We start from the raw sequence: 9,035 nt of genomic DNA on the forward strand, positions 1-9,035 counted from the left end.
TTAACGATTTTATGTATTTATTTAAGAGAGAGGGAGACAGCGAGAGCATGAACGGGGGGAGGGGCACAGGGAGAGGGAGAAGCAGGCCCCCCGCGGAGCAGGGAGCCCGATGCGGGACTCGATCCCAGGACCCCAGGATCATGACCTGAGCTGGAGGCCAACGCTTCACTGACAGAGCCCGCAGGCGCCTCCTGGCACAGATTTCTCAGCAGATCGGAGTTACAGCAAAGACTCAGAAGCAGAGTAAGATGCGAAGGTAGTGGGGCAAGACCGGACCCCACAGGCTGCTGAAGGCCGGGGTCACAGTCACAGGGCATCAAGAGGCCAGAGGTGTCCCTGCGTCTCTGCTCGGCCCTGCTACCCTAGCATGCACCCACCTCCTCCTGGTTACCCAGCCCCTTCTGCGGCCCCCCGGGCGCACACACGGAACAGAGAAGAGGCGTCGTAGGCAATCACTGAGGACGTGACCATAGATGACTCTGTTGCCTCCCCCTGAGGTGGCCGTGGGGACGATGGTGGTTTCAGAGCCAGCGGGTGCACGGGCTGGGAGAGGCGGCGGGGACCGAGCTGGCCGCACACAGGGAGGGAGGGAGCGGCGGGGCCCACGGGCTGCCCACTCAGCAACCACCGTAATTACCAGAGTTTTCCTAGGGAGCATTTGCCGTCTTACAATCTTTCCAAAGGTCCTGAGTAAGGCGAATGCCAGGCGATGAATCAGTGTGGACCCTGCGCCCGGCCCGGCTCTGTCGCATTTCTGTGCGCGCTGACCCTCCCAGACAGGAACGCTCGCTAGTCCCGTCCCGCAGATAAGGACACTGGGGCGTGAGCGGGAGTGACGGCCCCAAGCCCCAGGCCAGGCCAGAGGGCCGTTTGGGGTCCGCACCACCCAGGACGGACCAGCCGGAGGTAATGGGATTGATGCCTCGTTGGCGTTCGAGTCTGAAGACACTGGGCCCTGCGTGTTTGCACCCGCTGGAGACATCAGTCATTCTAAGTCACGGTCGACCGCTCCCTCCCGACAAGCGCTGAGCACTAGTGGAGGCCACTGCGGGCTCCAGCTCAGGTTCGTGGGTGGGATCCTCTGCCATTTGGTTGCTTTCTTCCGTGGCTACAGCTTCACCTCCGCGTCTGCCGGGCAGCCGGGCTGGAGCGGGAGCCAGGCGAGAGCCCTGGGCGGGCACGGCTGGCCCGTGGCCAGAGCAGCAGCCTGGAGAACACGCCGCGGGGCCGGTGGGCTGCCGGCGGCTTGGCCCGCAAGAAGGGGCGCGGGGCAGGCACGTCGTGGGTCCCTGAGTGAGGCGGCCCTCGCCTGCTCCCCGACGTCCAGCCCACTGCCACGGGGGCGGCTCCTTCCGGAAGACATGACAATATTCGGAACGTTTGGAAAAGAGAGTGTTCTAAACTGGTCAAGGTCTTAAATGCCAACGTGGCCCCCAAAACTGTGAACGCCTGCCCCTGTCTTGGAAGAGGAGGGTTTCCAGATCCAGGGATGGTCCCAGAAGTCTGATTTCTCTGTCTCCCACCCAAGGGAGGGGTGGGGGTGCGAGCCTTCGCCCCGTCAGAGACCAGCCGGGACCCAGCACTGGTCAGGGAAGGTCTGGGTACGGACATGGTTGCCAGGCCTCCATGCCCAAGGGCTGGCTTGTCGGCAGGATGCCCAGAAGGGCAACCCCGGGGCTGGCATGCGTGTGCAAGGACCACGCCCTCCAGGTGGGCAAAGGCAGAGTCCCCGGGGGGCCCCCAGCCACAGGGTGGCACAGGGTCTCCCCAGCGACACAGAGATGGAGTAACGGCCAACAAGAAGGTTAAGATGACACAGTAATCGCAAACACAGGCTTCAAATCAATTACTTTATTATTATTTTTTAAAGATTTCATTTATTTATTTGACAGAGATCACAAGTAGGCACAGAGGCAGGCAGAGAGAGAGGGAAGCAGGCTCCCTGCTGAGCAGAGAGCCCGATGCGGGGCTCGATCCCAGGACCCTGAGATCATGACCTGAGCCGAAGGCAGAGGCTTAACCCACTGAGCCACCCAGGTGCCCCCAAATGAATTACTTTAGACAAATCTACTCACTGGGCCACCTTCTCCCCACCCGTACCCTGCATGAAGGAAAGAAGGACTCTCACGAAGCGTGATGGCGATGGCTTGGGGCATGAGGTCCCCTGTGTCTACACGGGTGGCCGGCCACGCTAGAAGCTAGATCCCAGCCAACTGAACTGCCTGTGAGCCGCTTCTGGGGACTCCTGTGCTCCTGTCACTTGCCCCTTCTGGCGTGCCTACATGGTTGGAATTGTCCCCCCCCCCCAATTCACGGACCCACAGAGAGATCATTCTTTGGGCTCCCATGATGCAGGGTGTATGCAGGGTGTGTGTGTGTGTGTGTGTGTGTGTGTGTGTGTGAGTTTGAGTGTGATTACACAGGTACGGTGACACTTACATGGGGGGGGATCACTCGTTTCTGAACCTGCCTCTCTTTCTAAGCAGAGGGCTCTCAAGGGCAGGATTGTCTGTCCCCAGTGCGAGCCCGGCAGCCTCCACCCCAGTGTCACCAATTCAGCTTTCACGAACCCAAACATGACGCCCGAAGGGGCTTCATCGGACACTCGGACCTCCCGTTCCATGAACCAGCACCTCCCTGGCCTGGAGGGGGTGAAAACAGCCTTCATGCTCTACGATGGTGCTTTATTTAAAAAGTCTCCGCATTTCTTCCCTCAGAAGCACAAACACAACTACTGGGTGTGTGAACATTGGAACCTGCTCTGCTGTTCCTATCTCGTATTCCGTCTTCCGTCGAGGGACCAAAATCACATAAACTACGTCTCAAAGTCTTGTTCACAGAAAAAAGGTCAAAGTGATGTCCCTAAGAGATGAGAAGTCACAAAACGGAGGATTTTCGTCAAGAATGAGAGAACGATTGTGCGGGTCTTTAAATTCCCCCACTAAGCACCGAGGTCAGGGTTTCGGAGTTGGGGGGAGTCGGACACACTTTCCTGCCAGGCTGTGTTTGACTTTGCCCCTTCCATGTTTGGTGCTCACTGGAGACGTCCCCCTCCTGCTTTCCCGGGTGAGGTGGGGCCCGCGAGGACGGCTGCGGCAGAGCTGAGGTCCGCGGTGCCCCTGCGCACGGGCTGAGCCACCCGCCGACCCCCCTCACTGCACCTGCCCAGCTCCCTCGTCCCCGGAGGCGCCCACCATGCTACAGTGTAACTTGCACCGTAATGACGGTCCCCGACGCAGAGTTTATAAACTTCGCGCCCACTTCCCGGAGGCGCCAGAGGGAAAGGTGAGGAAGGGGAGGGACGGAAGCCGGGGACCGTGTCTGTGTGCAGATGGTGTGCAGACGGTGTGCAGATGGTGTGCAGATGGTGTGCGGACAGTGTGCGGACGGTGTGCACGGTGTGCGGACGGTGAGTGGACGGTGTGCGCGGTGTGCGGACGGTGTGCACGGTGTGCTGACAGTGTGCACGGTGTGTGGACGGTGTGCGGACGGTGTGCGGACGGTGTGCGCGGTGTGCGGACAGTGTGTTGACGGTGTGCGGACGGTGTGCAGATGGTGTGTGCACGGTGTGCGGACGGTGTGCAGATGGTGTGTGGATGGTGTGCGGACGGTGTGCAGATGGTGTGCGGACGGCGTGCAGATGGCATCTGCTTTACCCCCCAGCCTCGGAGAGCTTTCTAGGGACACCTGGAAACTGGTCGCCTGGTCACCCGTGGGGCTCTGGGAGGGCAGCCCTCCCACCGCTCCTCACGGTCCCTGGAAAATTCCAGAATCGTTCCCAGGCCCCGGGGCAGCTGGCTCCTGGCCTGACCTCGGTGGCACATCTCCCCTGCCTCCTGGCGTGTCAGAGGGCTGCTTGCTGTTGCACCGGAGCCAGGGCTGCGTCCTGCCACCCACTGTGACTCAGGGCTGGCGGCGGTGGGGAGGGGGTGGCGTTGCACACGCTGCCAGGCGGGGTCCCAGAGCCGGAGCCCGTCTCATCCTCTGTGGAGTCAGGCCCGCGGCCGTGAACTGTGGGAGCCCTTCCTCGGCCCGGCGCAACCCCAGGCTCAGGCAGAGCCCCTGCGGGGGCCCCGTCACGCCCTGGTGGGGGTCGGGCTGGGGACTCCAAGGGTCCGTCCCGGCCCCCTCCCACGCCCTCGGGGAGCACCAAGCCCTCAGAGGGGGATTGAGGAAAATCACCTTCAAAGTGGCCTCTTCAAGTTTGGTTTGGTTGATGTGGCCATAAAAACTATGATTTCAGAAACATTCTTATTAGACAACTACTTTTTTAATTAAAGTTTTTATGGAGGTGATGACAGAGTCACGTGCAGCCACAGGAACAGTACGGGGCGGGGCCCCCTGGGAGCGGCCCTGTGTGCCCTAAGGAGGGCAGTTTGCCACCGTCCAGCGGCTCCAGCTGGGGCTCGGCGGTGACACGGTCCGCTGGTCTCTTACCCAGATTTCTTCAGTCCCATTTGTACCCTGTGTGTGTGTTTGTGTGTCTGAAAGTGTATATGTGTGTGCAGTATGGGGTATGTCTCTCTGTGTGCGTATGTTGTGTGTGTGTGTGTAAGTGTATGTGTGGTAGGGTGTGTATCTCTGTATGTCTCTGGGGGGGGTGGCATGGCATGTGTCTGTGTATATATGTGGTATATACGTGTGTGTGTGTGTGTATAATTGTATATCTGTACGTTTGTGTATGGGGTGTATGTAAGTGCATATGTGTGTGTGGTATGTTGTGTGTGATGTGTGTATAAGTGTGTATATGTGTGTGTATGGTGTGTGAAGTCGTGTGTATTTGTGTGTCTGTGTATAGGGTGTGTGTCACTGCATATGTGTGTGTGTGGTATGATGTGTGTGTGTGATATCTGTGTTAGTGTGTGTATGTGTGTGTCTGGTGTGTGCAGTCGTGTGTATTTGTGTGTCTGTGTATGGGGTGTGTGTCACTGCATGTGTGTGTGTGGTATGATGTGTGTGTGTGATATCTGTGTTAGTGTGTGTATGTGTGTGTCTGGTGTGTGTAGTTGTGTATGTCTGTGTGTCTGTGTATAGAGTATGTGTCACTGCATACGTGTGTGTGTTATGGCGTGTGTCTGATTCCAGCACCATTTACTGAGAAGCCTGTCTTCTCTCCCTAGAATTGCTTTGACCCCTTTGCCAAAAATCAGTTGGGCATAATCACGTCCGTCTCTTTCTGGGGTCTCTGTTCTGATCTGTGGCTCTCTGTGTCTATCCCTCTGACAGCACCACACTGTCTTGATCACTGTAGCTCCGTAGTAAGACTTAGTATCAGATAGAGTGATTCCTCTCCCTTGGTTGTTCTTTTTCAAGATTATTTTAACTCTATCAAGACTTGTACCTTTCCATACAAATTGTATTTATTTTGTTTGACTTTGTTTTCCACATTTTTATTTAAATTCTAGTTAGTTAACATGGAGTGTAATATTGGTTTCAGGAGTAGAATATAGTGATTCATCATGTACACAGAGAGCCCAGCGCTCACCACACGTGCCTCCTTCACACCCAGCCCGTCCCGTACCCACCTCCGCCCACCAACCCTCCGTTTGTTCTCTATCGTTAAAGTCTCTTACGGTTTGTTTCTCTTTCTCTCCCTATCTCCATATGTTCATCTGTTCTGTTTCTAAATTCCACACATGAGTGAAGTCATGGGGTATTTGTTTTTCTCTGACTTATTTCTCTTAGCATAACACCCTCTGGCTCCAGCCGTGTCATTGCAAATGGCAAGATTACATTCTTTTTGATGGCTGAGTAGTATTCCATTATAGATATTCCATTATATATGTAACGTATTATTATAGTAGTATAGTTGTATACTATAGTATATAGTGTGTACATATATGTATATAGTATAGTAGTAGTATATGGTAGTATTCCATTATATATATTTTATATATAAATATATATATAATAAATATAATATATATTATAAATATATATATAAATATTTATATATATAAATATATATATAAATATTTATATATAAAAATATATATATAATAAATATAATATATATTTATATATATATAATAAATATAATATATATTTATATATATAATATATATAATGGAATACTACCATATACTACTACTATATATATATATCTCCCATATTCTTTATCCATTCATCAGTTGATGGGCACCGGGCTCTCTCCATAGTCTGGCTCTCGTGGACATCACTGCTATAAACATCAGGGTGCATGTGCCCTTCAAATATGTATTTTGGTATGCTTTGGTAAATACCTAGTAGTGCACTGGCTGGGTCATAAGGTAGCTCTATTTTTAACTTTTTGAGGAACGTCCATGCTGTTTTCCAGAGTGGATGCTCTGGTTTACATTCCCGCCAACAGTGTAAGAGGGATCCCCTTTCTCTGCATCTTTGTCAGCACCTGTTGTTTCCTGTCTTGTTAACTGTAGCCATTCTGACTGGTGAGGTGGGATCTCACTGTGGCTTTGATTTGCATTTCCCCGATGATGAATCGTATTGAGCATTCTTTCATGCACCTGTTGGCCATCTGTTATAACTTCTTTGGGAAAATGTCTATTCATTCTATACAAATCTTAGAATAAACTTATTACTATAAAAAAGTCACTGGGATTTTGATAAGGAGTGCATAAATCTACAGATCATTTGGGGGGAATAGACATCTTTATGATGTTGAGTCTTTTAATCCATTAACCTAGTATAAATATTCATTTGTCTTTGATTTCTTCCATCCAGCACACGGATCCTCAGTCTGTTAAGGGTATACCTAAGTAGCCCATTTTTGAGTGATTGTAAATGGTACCTAATTTTAGTCTGCAGGTTTACTGACTGTATATAGAAATACAATTGATTTTTGTGGCTAATCTTGTATCCCATGGCTTTGATCATTTCTAAGTGTTCAGTTTGTGTTGGGTGAGTGTGGGTGGATTCCTTGGGATTTTATTCCTAAGGAATCATGCCATCTGCAAACAGTTTCATTTCTTCCCTTCTCATTTGTATGCAATTTATTTCTTTTTCTTCCCCATTTCAGTGATTAGAACATTTAGAACTATGTTGAGTAAGAGTGTTAAGTAGACACCCTTGCCTTGTTCCTAGACAAAGGGCAAAGCATTCAGTCTTTAAGTATGACATCAGCGATAGGGGTTTTCTAGTTGCTTCCCCCCCAAGTTGATGTGATTCCCCATAATTGCTACCTTGCTAAGAGTTTTTGTCATGAATAGCTATTGGATTTTGTCAAATATTTTTTTCCACATCAGTTGATAAAATCATATGATTTTTCTTCCTTAGCTTGTCGTTAGGATAGATTACACAGATCGTTTTCTAATGTTGAACCGGCCTCACATAGTTGGAATACACTGACTGTATTGGATCATAGTGTTTAATTCTTTTTTATATATTGTTAATTAGGTGTGCTACTATTTTGCTCAGGAATTTTGCATCTAAGTTCATGAGAGATAATAGCCCATAGTTGGTGTGTGCGTGTGCACGTGTATGTTGTCTTTGGCTTTGATATCAGGGTAATACTGGCCTCATAAAATGAGTTGAGAAATGTCCAACCCTCTTTCATGTTCTGGAAAAGATTGTGTAAATTGGCATTAACTCTTCTTTTAAAACTAGGTGGAGATTTCTTTTTCTTTTTCTTTCTTTTTTCTGGAGATTTAAAATTATGAATTCAAATTCTCTGATGTTTATAGGGTTATTCCAATTGTCTGTTCCGTCTTCGTTGAATTTTGTAATATGTGGTTTTTGAGAAATTATTCGATTCTCCTAAGTATTCACATATAAGAGCATAAAGTTTCTCATGGTGTTCTCTTATTTCTCTAGAAGTTTGTAGGGTCTGTAGTTTTGGCTGTTTCGTTTCTGAGGTTACTTGTGCTTTCTGCTTTTGTCACTTTTGCTCTAAGTTTTTCAGTTTCCTTGATTTTTCTCAAAGAACTAGCTTTTTGTTTGCTTCATTTCATTTTTGTTTCATTGATTTTTATTTCTGCCTCCCTACTTTCAGTTTCACTGGTTTCTGCATTTCCTTCCTTCTCTTTGCTTTGGGTTTCTCTGGCTCTTATTTTTCTAGCTGTTTGAGGTAGGAACTCAAGTTTTCGATTTGAGGACTTTTCTCATTTCTGGTGTAAGTTAATCCAACGGATCTCCCCCAAAGCACCACCTTGGACGAGCCCCACCCATTTTGATATGTCGTTTATTCATTTTCACTCAGTTCTATGTACTTTTAAGTTTCTTCTGAAACTTCCTTGTTGGGTTGTGGATCAGTTAGTAGCACGTGATTTAGCTTCTGTGTGTTTAGAGATTTTCTTGTCTGCTGTTGATTTCTCATTTGATTCCCTTATGGTCAGAGAATGTACCGTCTGTGATTTTTTAAAAAATTCTTTTAGATTTGCTGGGATTTATTTTATGGGCCAGTCTACAGTCTGTCTTGGTGAAGATACATGGATCCTTTAAAAACAGTGCGGACCCCGCTGTTGTTGGGTGGCATGTCCATAAATACCAGCTGGTCCTGTCGCTGGGGTGTGGCCCCGATCCCCCATCTCTGCTGATTCCTGGACTAGAAGTTCTGTCAGCTGCTGGGAGGGGGTCTCGGGGTCCCTGATGGTAATCTATTTCTCCGTTCAGCTCTGTCTATTGTGTTTCATCTACTGAGGCTCTGTTTCTTGGTAAGAACTAATACTTCTGAAATTTTAAAGTGCCAGATAATGTTTTAAAGCTACGTAATTGCCACAAAATTTTGAAGAAGACACACACAACGATTTTTGTCCTGAACCACCGTCCGCTTCCACATCACGCCATCCTCAGTGCCGACTCTAGAAGGAAAAGCAGGTCCACAGGTCCACAGGACCTGGTTTTGAAATCTTTTTTCATTTTGTCCTTATGTGGAAACATAAAGAAGGGAAGGTGGCCTGGCGGGGCAACAGTCTAAACTTTCCATTGGAACACTTGAGAACCATGACGGCTCCTTTTCGAAAGCAGGGATTTAAAAACAGAACGTCACAGATGGGCGCGTGGACGTGAAGCCGTCCCCTGCTTCCTGGGCCAGGGGTGAG

Source organism: Mustela putorius, unplaced genomic scaffold, assembly GCF_011764305.1.
Source record: "Mustela putorius furo isolate JIRA1106 unplaced genomic scaffold, ASM1176430v1.1 tig00000765_pilon_pilon_pilon, whole genome shotgun sequence".
Taxonomy (NCBI): domain Eukaryota; kingdom Metazoa; phylum Chordata; class Mammalia; order Carnivora; family Mustelidae; genus Mustela; species Mustela putorius.